This window comes from Meleagris gallopavo, chromosome 4 (assembly GCF_000146605.3).
Source record: "Meleagris gallopavo isolate NT-WF06-2002-E0010 breed Aviagen turkey brand Nicholas breeding stock chromosome 4, Turkey_5.1, whole genome shotgun sequence".
Taxonomy (NCBI): Eukaryota; Metazoa; Chordata; class Aves; order Galliformes; family Phasianidae; genus Meleagris; species Meleagris gallopavo.
In genome coordinates, this window is record NC_015014.2 from 22,553,764 (window position 1) to 22,565,913 (window position 12,150).

At 39.4% G+C, this 12,150-nt stretch overlaps 1 protein-coding gene across 2 annotated transcripts in view; it reads left to right on the top strand.

The window, feature by feature from the left end:
- Positions 1–7,498: 7,498 nt before the first annotated feature.
- The window catches only part of WDR17 (WD repeat domain 17), a 48,667-nt gene continuing 44,015 nt past the window's right edge, over positions 7,499–12,150 (top strand). Inside the window, exon 1 of one of the 2 annotated variants that reach the window (XM_010709756.3) lies at positions 7,499–7,643. The gene's annotated coding sequence lies outside the window, so the exon portion shown is untranslated. The other variant, XM_010709755.3, reaches the window with a different exon arrangement.

Sequence of the window (12,150 nt, forward strand, 5' to 3'; positions counted from 1 at the left end):
ACGGGGGGGGGGAAGGAAAATAGTACACAACTGCACTAATACCAATGCATGAATAAGACTGAGTTTGTAGATACGATTAGGTAGAATACATAAGATCTGTGATCACTTGGTTTTTGGTTCCACATTTAAAATTGCTCAGATGAAAGCAACATTTCCCTGCAACAGCACAGAAGTCCAAAAGCAGATCGATTATTTCTACTCTTATAAAATTGTACATATAAGAAGGAAGCTATTCTTCCTATGCTTTTTAAGGTTTCAGGCTTTTTGTAAGAGCTAATGGGAAGTTAACAGTTGATCTTTAATGTTGATGATTAACATGTCAATTCTAATATTCATCATTAATTTCTCTTTTGCTTTTTACTTAAGTAATTTAGAATCACACTCTTCTGTAGTTTGGCACTGCAGTTAAAAAAAACTTGTGATGACTATATAAAGAAAATTAATATAGCTATATAAAACACAATATATTAGCTATTATCCTAGGTTTGCCATACATCAACCTAAGATATGCTTGTGCACAAACGAAAGCTTTCAAAAGGTAAGAAACTGCGCACATAAATACTGTAACTATATCAGACAAGTTTTGAACAAATTTTGCCTTTTCCTTGCTCTGCTTTAAGATATGAAAAATTACATGATAGATAAAAACAGTGATATAACCAGATATATATGTCTAGATTATAGTAAAACTGAACTACTGCGACAGTTCTCAAAAGTAGAGTTCATTAATTAGAGCTCAAAAACATAATTTCCAAAACTTAAAATTGAAATGGTATGATGCATTTATCTACCACAGTAGTTCTGCTGTGCTTCCCTAACAGTACATTTGAGATTTCAGTAAACTTTGAAGTCACAGTGCCTTCAAAACTGACCTTGATATTTATCTCTGTTTCAGTCACCTCCAAGTGAAGTCCTGTCCCCACTGAAAATGAAAAAACTTTTGCTTGATATAATGAAAGCCAGAATTCATTAACCCAATATCAAAATACTATAATGCTTTCTAAAACGCAAGATTTAAGGTGCAATGCCTTTATAAGGACTGTTATAGTACATTTTATTTAATATAGATATCATAATTTTACCAGTTTGAAAACATCTTCGTTCGAACTTAGTTCAGTTTCAGTTATACTCACCGCGTTGCTCTCCTGAAAAACACTGATTTAGCCTCCAGAAATGATTAAGTGAGCATGAAAAAATTACACCTGCATGAAAGCACTTGACAAGAAATATAATATCCTATTTTATTCAATGAATACTGAAGGATTTGAGTGGCACTAAGGTGACGTGTGGTGGGAAAGAGAGCAAGAATGAAATTGGAAAGAGATGAGTATCAAATGAAATTGTTGTTTAATACTTTGTTCTCTGCATATGAAGGATTAATTCTTAGAACACTGCACTACGCATAAGAAGAATGTGTGAACTCCAGCTCCTTTTCTGACTCTTCAATCAAACTGTAATAGCCTGATATTGCATTACTTCAGGTTGAATATTATCCCATATTTCCAAGCTGCCAGGTTTCAACCTGTGATTAAGAGAAAACAATAGAAGTGGAAAAAAAATAAATCAAGTAAGAGAACTGCTGCTAGAGGGGCTACAGTAAGCTAGATTTAAACACTAGAAATAGCACAGCAAGGCAAGAAGGCTGGAAATGAATGTGTGCCTGGTCCCTGAAAGGCTACTCAAAACAAACAGAATAGGGCAGGAAAGAATTAGCAAGAAAACAGAAAAGTAGGGGATAGCTGAAGTATAAAGAAGGACATGGAACAGTAAAGTGATGACTTCACAGATCCAAGACAGAGATCAGACTTTAGCTCTCCCTCATATACAGTCAGTGAACTCATAGGGCTATCTCAAAAACGAAGCTCTAGAACAAATGGAAAGCAGACTCTAGCTAATTTCCAATCTCATGAAGCAGTGAGGTCTGCCCCTGCACATGCTACAAGCTCTGCAATGGAAGAATGCACCACCACTGCGTGTCTCCTGCACACACTATACACCCCAGGGAGCTCAACAGTCTGCACACAAATCAGTGTTAGCCATGGCACTGAATCTGTGCTCACTAAATGAACCCTGTTTGGATCCAGTTGGGGTTATTAGAGCAAGACAGAAAGACTTTGCTAGGAAAAGCAGTAACTTCAGTCTTTATGTCTCCAGACTGATAGATCTGGGCCTTAGCCCGGATTACATTCCTGTGCGTTCCTGACATTCAAACATTTGTAGCTTCAGCCTGTACAAATATGCATAAATAATCACTCAAATATTGCCTTATATATGCCTTATATTGCATGATACAAGCAAGATTTAAAATGCAAGCAAATGCCTCTGTAGCAATTGCAATAACAGCCAGACATTTTATCTTGAGCTGAAAACTGTTTCTGAGAAAAGACGTGTCACTACCATGCTGGCGTGGCCTCCCACAGCCATCTGAGTGTAGCCATGGTTACAGACTGTAAGGGCACAGCCAGGCTTGCTGTCTCTTCCCCCAGTCTTCTACACCAGTGTTCAGACTCACTGCACTTCACCTTATATTGCCCCCTGGCATCTCATCCTGTCTCATGGCACCTCAACCCTCATTTCTTGTGACCTCATCATGGGGTTACCCAAATTCGTTGTAAGTGATAAGAGTTTGCAGCTCAAAGATAAATCTAAGCCAAGGCATGATAATTGTAGTAGAGCTGACAATATGTTTTCATTCTTTCTAGCTACAAAGAATTACTGAGAATGAATAGAAAAAAAAATGTGCATTGTTAAAGACCTAAAATTATTTCTGTTTTCTGCCATTATCTAAGACCAAAAAAAATCAGGGTTTAGTTGTTATAAAATATAAACAACTCAGAACAAATCTTCTGAGTGAATGGATACTTCATAGATTTCTTTATCTATGAATTCATACTAGCTCCAAGATAGGAAAAAAGTGTTCTGTATATATGATTTTTATTTTTTTATTTTTTTACTTTTAAACAAATTCTGATTCTGAAGTCTGTAGAATACTGATGGAAGGTTACAGAAGGTTACAGAAGTTTACAGTTGTAGCAGAAATGCTTGAGCTAGCGACTGAACACCTGGTAGAAAGGCAGGGCCAGTGCTGGAGAGCTCAGGTGCATACAATGCATCTGAGTTACTGGAAGGGGTGGAGCCAGGAGACACCCCTTCCCAGACCTTATTTAAGGGTTGGCAAGGGAGGCAAGGACAAGGGCAACAAAGTTTATGAAGAGGTTGGAGAATATGTCTTGTGAGGAGTAACTGAAGGAATTGGGGCTGTTTGGTATGGGGTAAAGGAGACTGAGGGGAGACCTTCCTCTCTTCCAATATCTGAAAGCCACTTATGGCAAGAGTGCAGTTGGTCTCTTCTCATTAGTGACAGGTGACAGGACGAGGGGAAATGGCCTTAAGTTGTGCCGGGGTAAGTTTAGGTTGGATGTCAGAAAACACTTCTTTACAGAAAGGGTTATTAAGCACTGGAATAGGTTCCCCAAGGAGGTGGTTGAGACACCGTCCCTGGATGTGTTTAAAAACCATTTGGATGTGGTGCTCAGGGACATGACTTAGCAGAGGGTTGTTAGAGTTAGGGTAGTATGGTTAGGTTGCGGTTGGACTTGATGATCTTTAAGGTCTTTTCCAACCTGAGCGATTCTATGATTTTGTTGGAGATTCCTGTGTACCTGAGGCCTTCCAAGGGTAAGTAGATTCTTTGTTTTTTCTGTCCACAGCTGATGTGTTTGAGCATATCCTCACTTGATGCAGCCTAGGACTTTGTTACTATGCTGTCAATGCTGTGCTTTCCTTTGCTTCGCAGCAGTACAATGGCTTATGGCTGCTAATATTTCAGAACAACTTCACAACAATTTTTAAGTCAGTTGTAATGTTCTTTCTGGATCTCAATAAGAAATGTGGCTCAATATGTATAGGAGGTCATATGCTATTTACTGAATAATTAGAACGTAAGAATAATGATGGTTGAAGTGTGCCAGCATCAGACAGTCCTCTTCAAGGTGGCTATGGTATGCTGCAAAGAGTTCCAATCCATGGAGAGGTTCAGCGTACATTGCTGCCTATTGTGCTTTTGTATCCTTTTTCTCCCCATAAACCACATCTCTCTCAGCAAAAGTTCATCTCTTTCCTGGCAATACGACCACTAATTTGTTATCTAAAATGTGTAAAATGTCCACAAGGACAGGTCAAAACATCAGATAGGACCATCTACACATCCTCCACAATACCTGCAAGCCAGTGTAACAGGATATGGAGGGGAAGTAATTCAGTAGCCACTTAGCCTAACATACAAGCCCTGGCTAGGTAGGTTTAATTGGGTCAGCATATCTGCCATACTGGGAAAGGGAACAAAGTCAGCCTCAGCACTTTTTGGTTTTGAAGGCATTTTAATTAGCATCAACATAACACTAAAATTACTTTTTTTTTTCTTAATAGGCTGGATACTCCACGTATTCTGAGCAATAAATTAATAATTAAAAAGAGGGGCGGGGAGGAACAACAAAAAAGAGGTGTTCTACATGAGGAATTTCTTCTCAGTTGATTCCAGTAAGATCTGCTCTCACTCACTCTCCAAGAGTGTGTAAAGAATCATTTAAAAGGTTATTTATTAGAGATAATAAAATAAAGAAATAGTAGTCGAGATCATCTTACCTCCCTTTAGATGCTGCAAAACCCAAGTTTCATCAAATGAGTCTCCATCAACAAAGCAATACACTGTGCAGAGTCTGTCTGTAGAAAGAGTTTCTCCATGTTGGTTATTTGAGCTACCATAGGATTTTCTTACAAGAAAACAACTCAATTATTTCCACTGTTAAACAGAAAAGATATCCATTGCAATTTTAATGAAAACAAGGCCATGAAGGTGCCATAACTACTAGTACCAAGTGGAGGCTGCCTGTTAAAATAAGCTGGCAGAGTTTATCTTTCTGCCAAAGGGTAGTGCATCACAGCGTAGCCTGAAGGGACCTAGCAAACAGGTTCTCTGTGAGAGACTGCAAAAGATCTTGTGGAACTCTGGTGAGAGACTCACTGCAGTGGCAGTTTAGATACCTTCTCATGTCACTCTAACCTTCTCATGCCCCTCTTGGAAGCAGCGAGAGAAAACTTCATATTTCTCCTGGAAGTTTGATGGAGGGTTCTTCTAAAAAGATGATGTGTCAGAAAGCCCAACTGAAGTGCTTTTACACCAGTGCGTGCAGCAGGAGAAAAAAGCAGGGGGAATTGGAAACAGTGAGGTACTTGGAAAATTATGATCTGGTTGCTATCACAGAAATGCGGTTCCATTGCTGGAATACTGCTGTGGAGGGGTATCACCTTTTTAGAAAGGATATGCTATGTAGGAAGGGTAGGGGAGTTACCCTATTTTAAAGAGTAGGTAGACTGTGAGCAACTCCCTCTGAGAAATGCTGAGGAGCAGCTTGAGAGCCTGTGGGTTAGAATTAGGGACAGAGGACTACTAAAGGGTACCTGGTGGTAGGGATCTACTACAGACCATCTGATCAAAGGAAGCCTACTGATGAGGCCTTCTTTCTCCAGCTGCAGAGGCAGGTGATCAGAGGTCTGGAGCACCTCCCCAATTAATAAAACAGGCTGAGGGGAGGTGGGCTTGTTCAGCCTGGAGAAGAGAAGGCTGGGAGGAAATCTCATTGTAGCCTTCCAGTATTTAAAAGGAGATTATAAACAGGAGGAGAACCAATTTTTTTGTGACAGTAGACAGTGATAGGACAAGGGAGTATGGTTTTAAGGAGGGAAGGATTGGAAAACTACTGATAATCACCAGCCAGAAGGAATCTGTCGTCTTGGAACTCCCTTAGGTCATGCAGAACCTCTATTTTCAAAATCTAGCCAGTACAAGTCTTTAAGAAAAGTGGGGCTTTCTGACTTGGTCTGATCTCGTTTACAAACGTTGGATTCTGTGACAAATACTCAATATCCATTAACTAATTCCAGGCAGACATAATGCTGTAACTACCAAGGTGGCACCTCTTATCAAGGAGCTTATTCTGTGTTATTTAAAACTATTTATTTTAGACATAGCAAAGACTTTATGCATCTAACAAAACAAATGCATAAACTAAGTGTAATGAGTATAATATCTTTCAAGCATTTTCTTTTTCTGACACCTTTCAGTATGCAATTCTCAGCAACAATGCAGAAAAATAATCATCAGTCAGAGTCCTACATGAGGAAGAAAAATGCATGACCACTGCTAAGCAGCAGTATAATGGTATCAAATGATCATTCATAGAAATAGAACATTCCTAGTGAAAAACTAAAGTAAAATATTGTTTCTGACTCTTACTGGAGGTCAGTCACATCACAGAAATGAAGTGAAAGTCACCAAAGTTTTAAGTGATTGATTCTACAAGTGGTGGAAAATGACATTCCATTCTTGAATCAATTTAAAGTTTTATTTATATTTTTTATTGTTATTCATATATAGGATGAATAATTTATGTTCTGGTTTAACAACAGGGGAAGGAGAAAATACAGAGTTCTAGTAAGGAGAAGAATGAGCTGAGGTCTTTTCCAACCTCGGTGATCCTATGAATGAAGCTGTAGTTCATAATCTGTGGGCTACTGCCTCATCATTTGTACTGCACTAATATAAATAACTGTAATGGTGATATAGTAAATTGAATCAGGAAATAGTTTGGTCTGAAAAATAATTTGAGGAAAATTGTATCTTGTTCAGTAAACAAGTCTGCAAAGCCACCATCCAGCTGCACAAACAAGTGAAGAAAGTAAAGAGTAGGAGAGGGGGAAAAAAACGAGCAGATGCAAAGGGGTGTAATTAAATGAGTGTCTAGCAAAGATCTGTGGTTTAAAAGTTCATGTGAAATACCTGATGATGTCATGGTGGTGGAAGGAGGTGCTGAACAAATTTTTTGACTCGCTGATGGAAATAGGAAATTGAGGGGAGAACTTATATCTCTCCTCAAATATCTGAAAGGTGATTGCAGTGAGAACGGGGTTGGTCTCTTCTCACTGGTGACAGGATGAGGGGAAATGGCCTTAAGTTGTGCCGGGGTAAGTTTAGGTTGGATATCAGGAAAAGGTTCTTTACAGAAAGGGTTGTGAAACACTGGAATAGGCTGCCCACGGAAGTGGTTGAGTTGCCATCCCTGGATGTGTTTAAAAACTGCTTGGATGTGGTGCTCAGAGACATGATTTAGCGGAGGGTTGTTAAAGTTAAGGTGGTATGGTTAGGTTGTGGTTGGACTCGGTGATCTTTAAGATCTTTTCCAACCTGAGAGATTCTATGATTCTATTCAGTGTGTAACTTGGTGTCCACAAACGAAACACAGATAGCTCAGTGGCTCAAGATTCATGTCATCTTACAAATGAACACCTGTAGGCTCTTTCGCCTGAGGGTGTGAGGCCAGCACTCCCCTGAGATCGTGGGAGCGCTCACAGTCTGCCTTTCCCTTCTGACACTAGCGGTGCCTCACCGCCGCCATAAAGGAAGAGCGGAAAGCCCCTAACCCGCGCCGAGCAACTGACGCGGAGCGGCACAGCCAGGCTCCCGCGCGCCCCTCGGTGGCTCTTCCCGAGCTGCCATCAGTGGCTCCAATCGGCGCGCGGCGGGGCGGGCCCGTCGGGTTGCTCGGGCGACGGGGTTGCTTTGCCCCTGCGCTGAAGGAAGGCAGGTGAGGACTGACGGCCGTTAGACTGGTCCTCGTCTCGGTGTTCGCTGCCCCGCCGCGAGCGGCGGTTGAGCTCGTTTGTCTGTGTGCGGTGTTCTGTCTCCTACCTGCGGCCTCGCCCGGGGGAGCTGCCGGGGTGCTGGGCGGCTGGCGGAGGTGCGTAGGGTCGTGTTGGGGGGTGGTGCTGGGCTTTGGCGTGGTGTTTGGCAGTGTTCTGTTTTATGCCTCTCTACAGGCGTTCTCATATGGAAATGGGCACTTGTAAGTATTTAAATATGGGGGTAGGAGTAGAAGTACTAGTATATCTGGAAAGTACTCGTCGTCCGCAGGAAGAGAGCTTTGGGCTTGTTTGTGCTTCAGGTGCCTACCGTGCTGGGTGAGTGGGAACAAAAACAAGTGCGGAGAATCATAGAATAGTTTGGGTTGGAAAGGACCCTGAAGATCATCTTGTTCCAACCCCCTGCTACAGGCAGGGACGCCTCCCATAGAACAGGTTGCTCAAAGCCCCATCTAGCCTGGCCTTGAGTGCTTCCAGGGAGGAGGCATCCACAGCCTCTCTGGGCAACCTGTTCCAGTGTCTCACCATCCTCACAGTAAAGAATTTCTTTCTAATATCTAGTCTAAATCTACCCTAACCATTTTTTTCAAACAAAAAAGGCAACGTACAGTCTGAGCAAACAAGCTCATGAAGATAAGCTTGAGACAGTTGACACTGTGGGGAAAAAAAAAAAGTGTGTTTAAAATTAGTCCTGTTAAATAAATTCCTCTGCTGTCTTAGGGATGCTGCTTTATGTAGAAATGACTGTATGCGATTTGTGAGACTGCTTTGGAAGGCTTGAAAATAGCAAGTGTAGAATCCAAGTCTGGGTTTTTTGGAATGCAATAGTAAGCTTCATTAACCTGGATTTTAAAATCAGTAAGGAGCTTCATATTCTTAATAGTTGTCCTAACTATAGCATAATATAAAATATAAATAGCTGAAAACTTGTGTTCAGCCCCCAAACCAGTTGTTTGAAGAATACATTTTTTTGAATGACATCCATTTGTTCCTAAAAGACATCATAGAGAATCCATTGTGTCTCTTTATAATTATGTCTAGGGTTTAAATCTCTTCATTATTACAAGTGTAGAGCTTTCTGGTTATAAATACCTCATTTAAAAATTTTGTCATGACCTCCTGCAGCTTCCTGCTTTTAGCAGAGGCATTCAAGGTGGAGATTTCTGATAATGAGCATGTATGGCAAGCAATCAGATGTTCTTCAAATTTAGCACAGTATTATTTTGTCTGTTATTCATGATAAATTACAATTTCCGTTGTTTTAAATTAAAGTTGGTGACCTTTGCACTCCCTATTCTTGATAGCACTAAAATAATGGAAATACCATTAGGTTGTGTGCAAATATCTTTTCACCTGCTTCCTTTTTTGCTGGAAGTGTAGCTGTATAGGTTACAGGTGTAGTCGAAGGTCTGTGTTAGAGAAAAAATTTCTTGCATAAATCAGATATGTAAACTTTTCTGTTTACATTAATTTATGTTTTGCAAATCAGAATTGTTCAAATATGTAGTTAAGATCATAGTCAACTCTGGCCAATTGTAACCTATACGGGGGAAAGATGATAAAGAACTTATGAAGAAACTTAAGCAATATAAAACATGAAGGCAACTTGCAGGCATTGTCTAACTTTTTGATTTATTGTTAATGTATGTCGTAGTTGCTTTCCTTGACAAGGTCTTAGAATCATAGAATGGCTTGAAAGGGACCCTGAATTGCCCTGCTGGGGGTAGAGTTGCCACTCACCAGATCAGGCTGCCCAGGGCCCCACCCAAGCTTGGCCTTGAATACCTCCAGGGATGGAGCATACACAACTTCTGTGGGCAGCCTGTTCCTATGCCTCACCACCTCTCAGTAAAGATTTCCTGTGAATCATTGGAAAATGATGGATTGGAAAAGACCAAAATCACCCAGTCTAACTGTCCATCTACCACCAATATTTCCCCACTAAACCAAGTCCCTTAGTACAACATCAAAGTGTTTCTTGAACACCTCCAGGGACGATGTTTCAACTGCCTCCCTGGGCAGCCCACCCAGTACTTGACCACAGAGAAGAAATTTTTCATAATACCCTACCTGAAACTAACCTCTTCTTGCAGTTTTGGAGATGGAGTTTATCTCATCTTTTTGATTTTTGTTTTAAGATCCTCAATTTTATTTCTGTCTTGGGTATAATTGTTTGCGTTGTTTGCTCCCATTAGACAACATGCCTCTTATTTTGTAGCTTCTTAATGAGACATGAACTATCTTACTGTAGCCTGGGCTCTAATCTCTCTCTCTCTTCAATTCCTTTTTTTAGTTGCTACCAAATCTCTCAAAATAGCTGTGATGGGAGACTGATGATGGAATGAAAGAGGATATGTGAGATTCCTGAGATAAATTTAATAAATAAGTTCATATGCTTAGCTATACAAATTAAGACTTACCATATTGAAGTGTGTGGTTAGTGTTGAGCAGAGCTCCATAGTCATTTGTTATTAACCTATATCTTTTTTGTTCTTAACTTGCTGGTTAGTAGCTGTACCTTGTTCAGATTTCCAGAGAACAGAGTGCAATATTGTTGCAGATGAAGTGTTTTCTTTTCTGATAATAGGGTTGTTTTGGGAATTTTCTGTTGATACTGTGGTGGTTAAAGCATGTGGCCCCACCTGTGAACTGTTAACTCTGCGAACTGTTCTGTAAAAATTCTTAGGGCAAAAGATCTCCATGTTTCAGAAAATTATGCTGGAGACAGGTGCTGCAGTGTTCTGCTGTTTCTTCCTAATAAAGTCATTTTTATCTTATCTGTGTCCAGCTTTAATTATTTTCCAAATTTGGGTTATCAGTTAGCCATCCATATTTTTCTCTATTTAACCTCACTCAGCTAACCAAAATCTGATAACAACAGTAATGATGAATTGCATAGGGACGCAGCTGGACTCTGAGGGGTGTAAGATACTTGCCTCGAGTTTCACAAGCAGACAGGGTTATTTCTTTTTGTCATAGTTTTCTCTCCAACTTGTAAGATATGTTCTTTGGGGGCCTACTTGTGCTTCTGATGCTGAAAATTGTTTGGTTTTTGCTACATTCTTAACATGTTGAGATAAATACACTCATCTAATTTTTATTTCAGTGCATTTGTATGGCAGATATAGAATAAGAAGTGGAATTGTCTTAACATCCAAATCAGCAAAATACAGTTTAAAAACTGATTATTTAAGTATTTTCTTTGAAAGATGTTCTTTATCACTTCACGGATTTGCATTTTTATAGTTTCACTTGTTGTTTTTATTTTCTTTTCTTTGAAAAACATATTAGAATGAAATAACTTGCATGCTGTCTACACCAGGACAAATTCTATGGGCATGGTATAACAAACAGACGTAGCATGTTTCTTGCCGTATTATCTATTTTCTGACTGTCAGAAACTGGGATACTAAAGTTTTGATTACATCCAGGTTTGATTTATGTGTTGTGCTTATGAAATGGACACCAGTATTGCAGCATATAATTAGCTTTGGATAAGGTTATAATTTTTCTCCAGGCATAAGCAGTGTGCCTTCCTATTTTTGCTTTATTAAGAAACTTAAAAATCAAAGATATGTAATTTTCCTTTTCTTCGATGTTGTAACAATTCTTCATTGAATTTGAATAGAAAAGTCTGCTAAGCAGTAGTAACAGTGATACTGCATACATAATTATACTCATTTATATTTTTTTCTTAGTAGATGTTGAAGTTATTTTCTTAGAAAAAAAATATAACTGAAAGTTTCATTGAATTTGTTTTTCAAACTCCAGTCACAGAATAATCTTAGGAAGATGTGTGATCAAGTCCAATCCACTGCTATTGTTGGCAGCTAAAGCCTAATCTCCTCCTTAACCTGATAATGCTTAGTCTTAAAATTAGCCACGTTTTTGTCCTTGTACTCTTACAGGAAGGTTGTTCCAAGGTCTTGTGCCAACACTGTTCTAGTGGTGGTGGTGATGATTATGATGTTTCATGGGAGTTACTAACAGCTTGTTCTGATCACTGTGAGGTGGCTGGCTATCCTATATGCTATCTTGTCTTGATAAATCTATATAACTTGTTGGAAAGAGCAAATGCAGAGAAGGGAGAAGGGAAGGAGAGACAACATGCTTGCTTCTGTGCTATCAGTAGTCTGGGAGGAGTGGGGGGAAAAACTTAATTCCTGGCTGACCTCATATAATAGGCTCCATGAGACCTAGGTTGATTATGGCTTATTGCGTAGCTTTACTGTAGGCATCCTATTTTTTGATTTAACTTAGAATATTAATAATCATTACATATTTCATGTTCTCACTATAAAAGTTACTAAAGCACAAATTAGTAAGTAAAATCAGATGTTTTTTTTACTACAGATACTGATATAATGAATTTACATAATGTCATACATATTATGAAAGAAAAACAGTGGCTTTCTATACTCTAGTAACTAAGGATTTTTAGTGTTCTTTAGC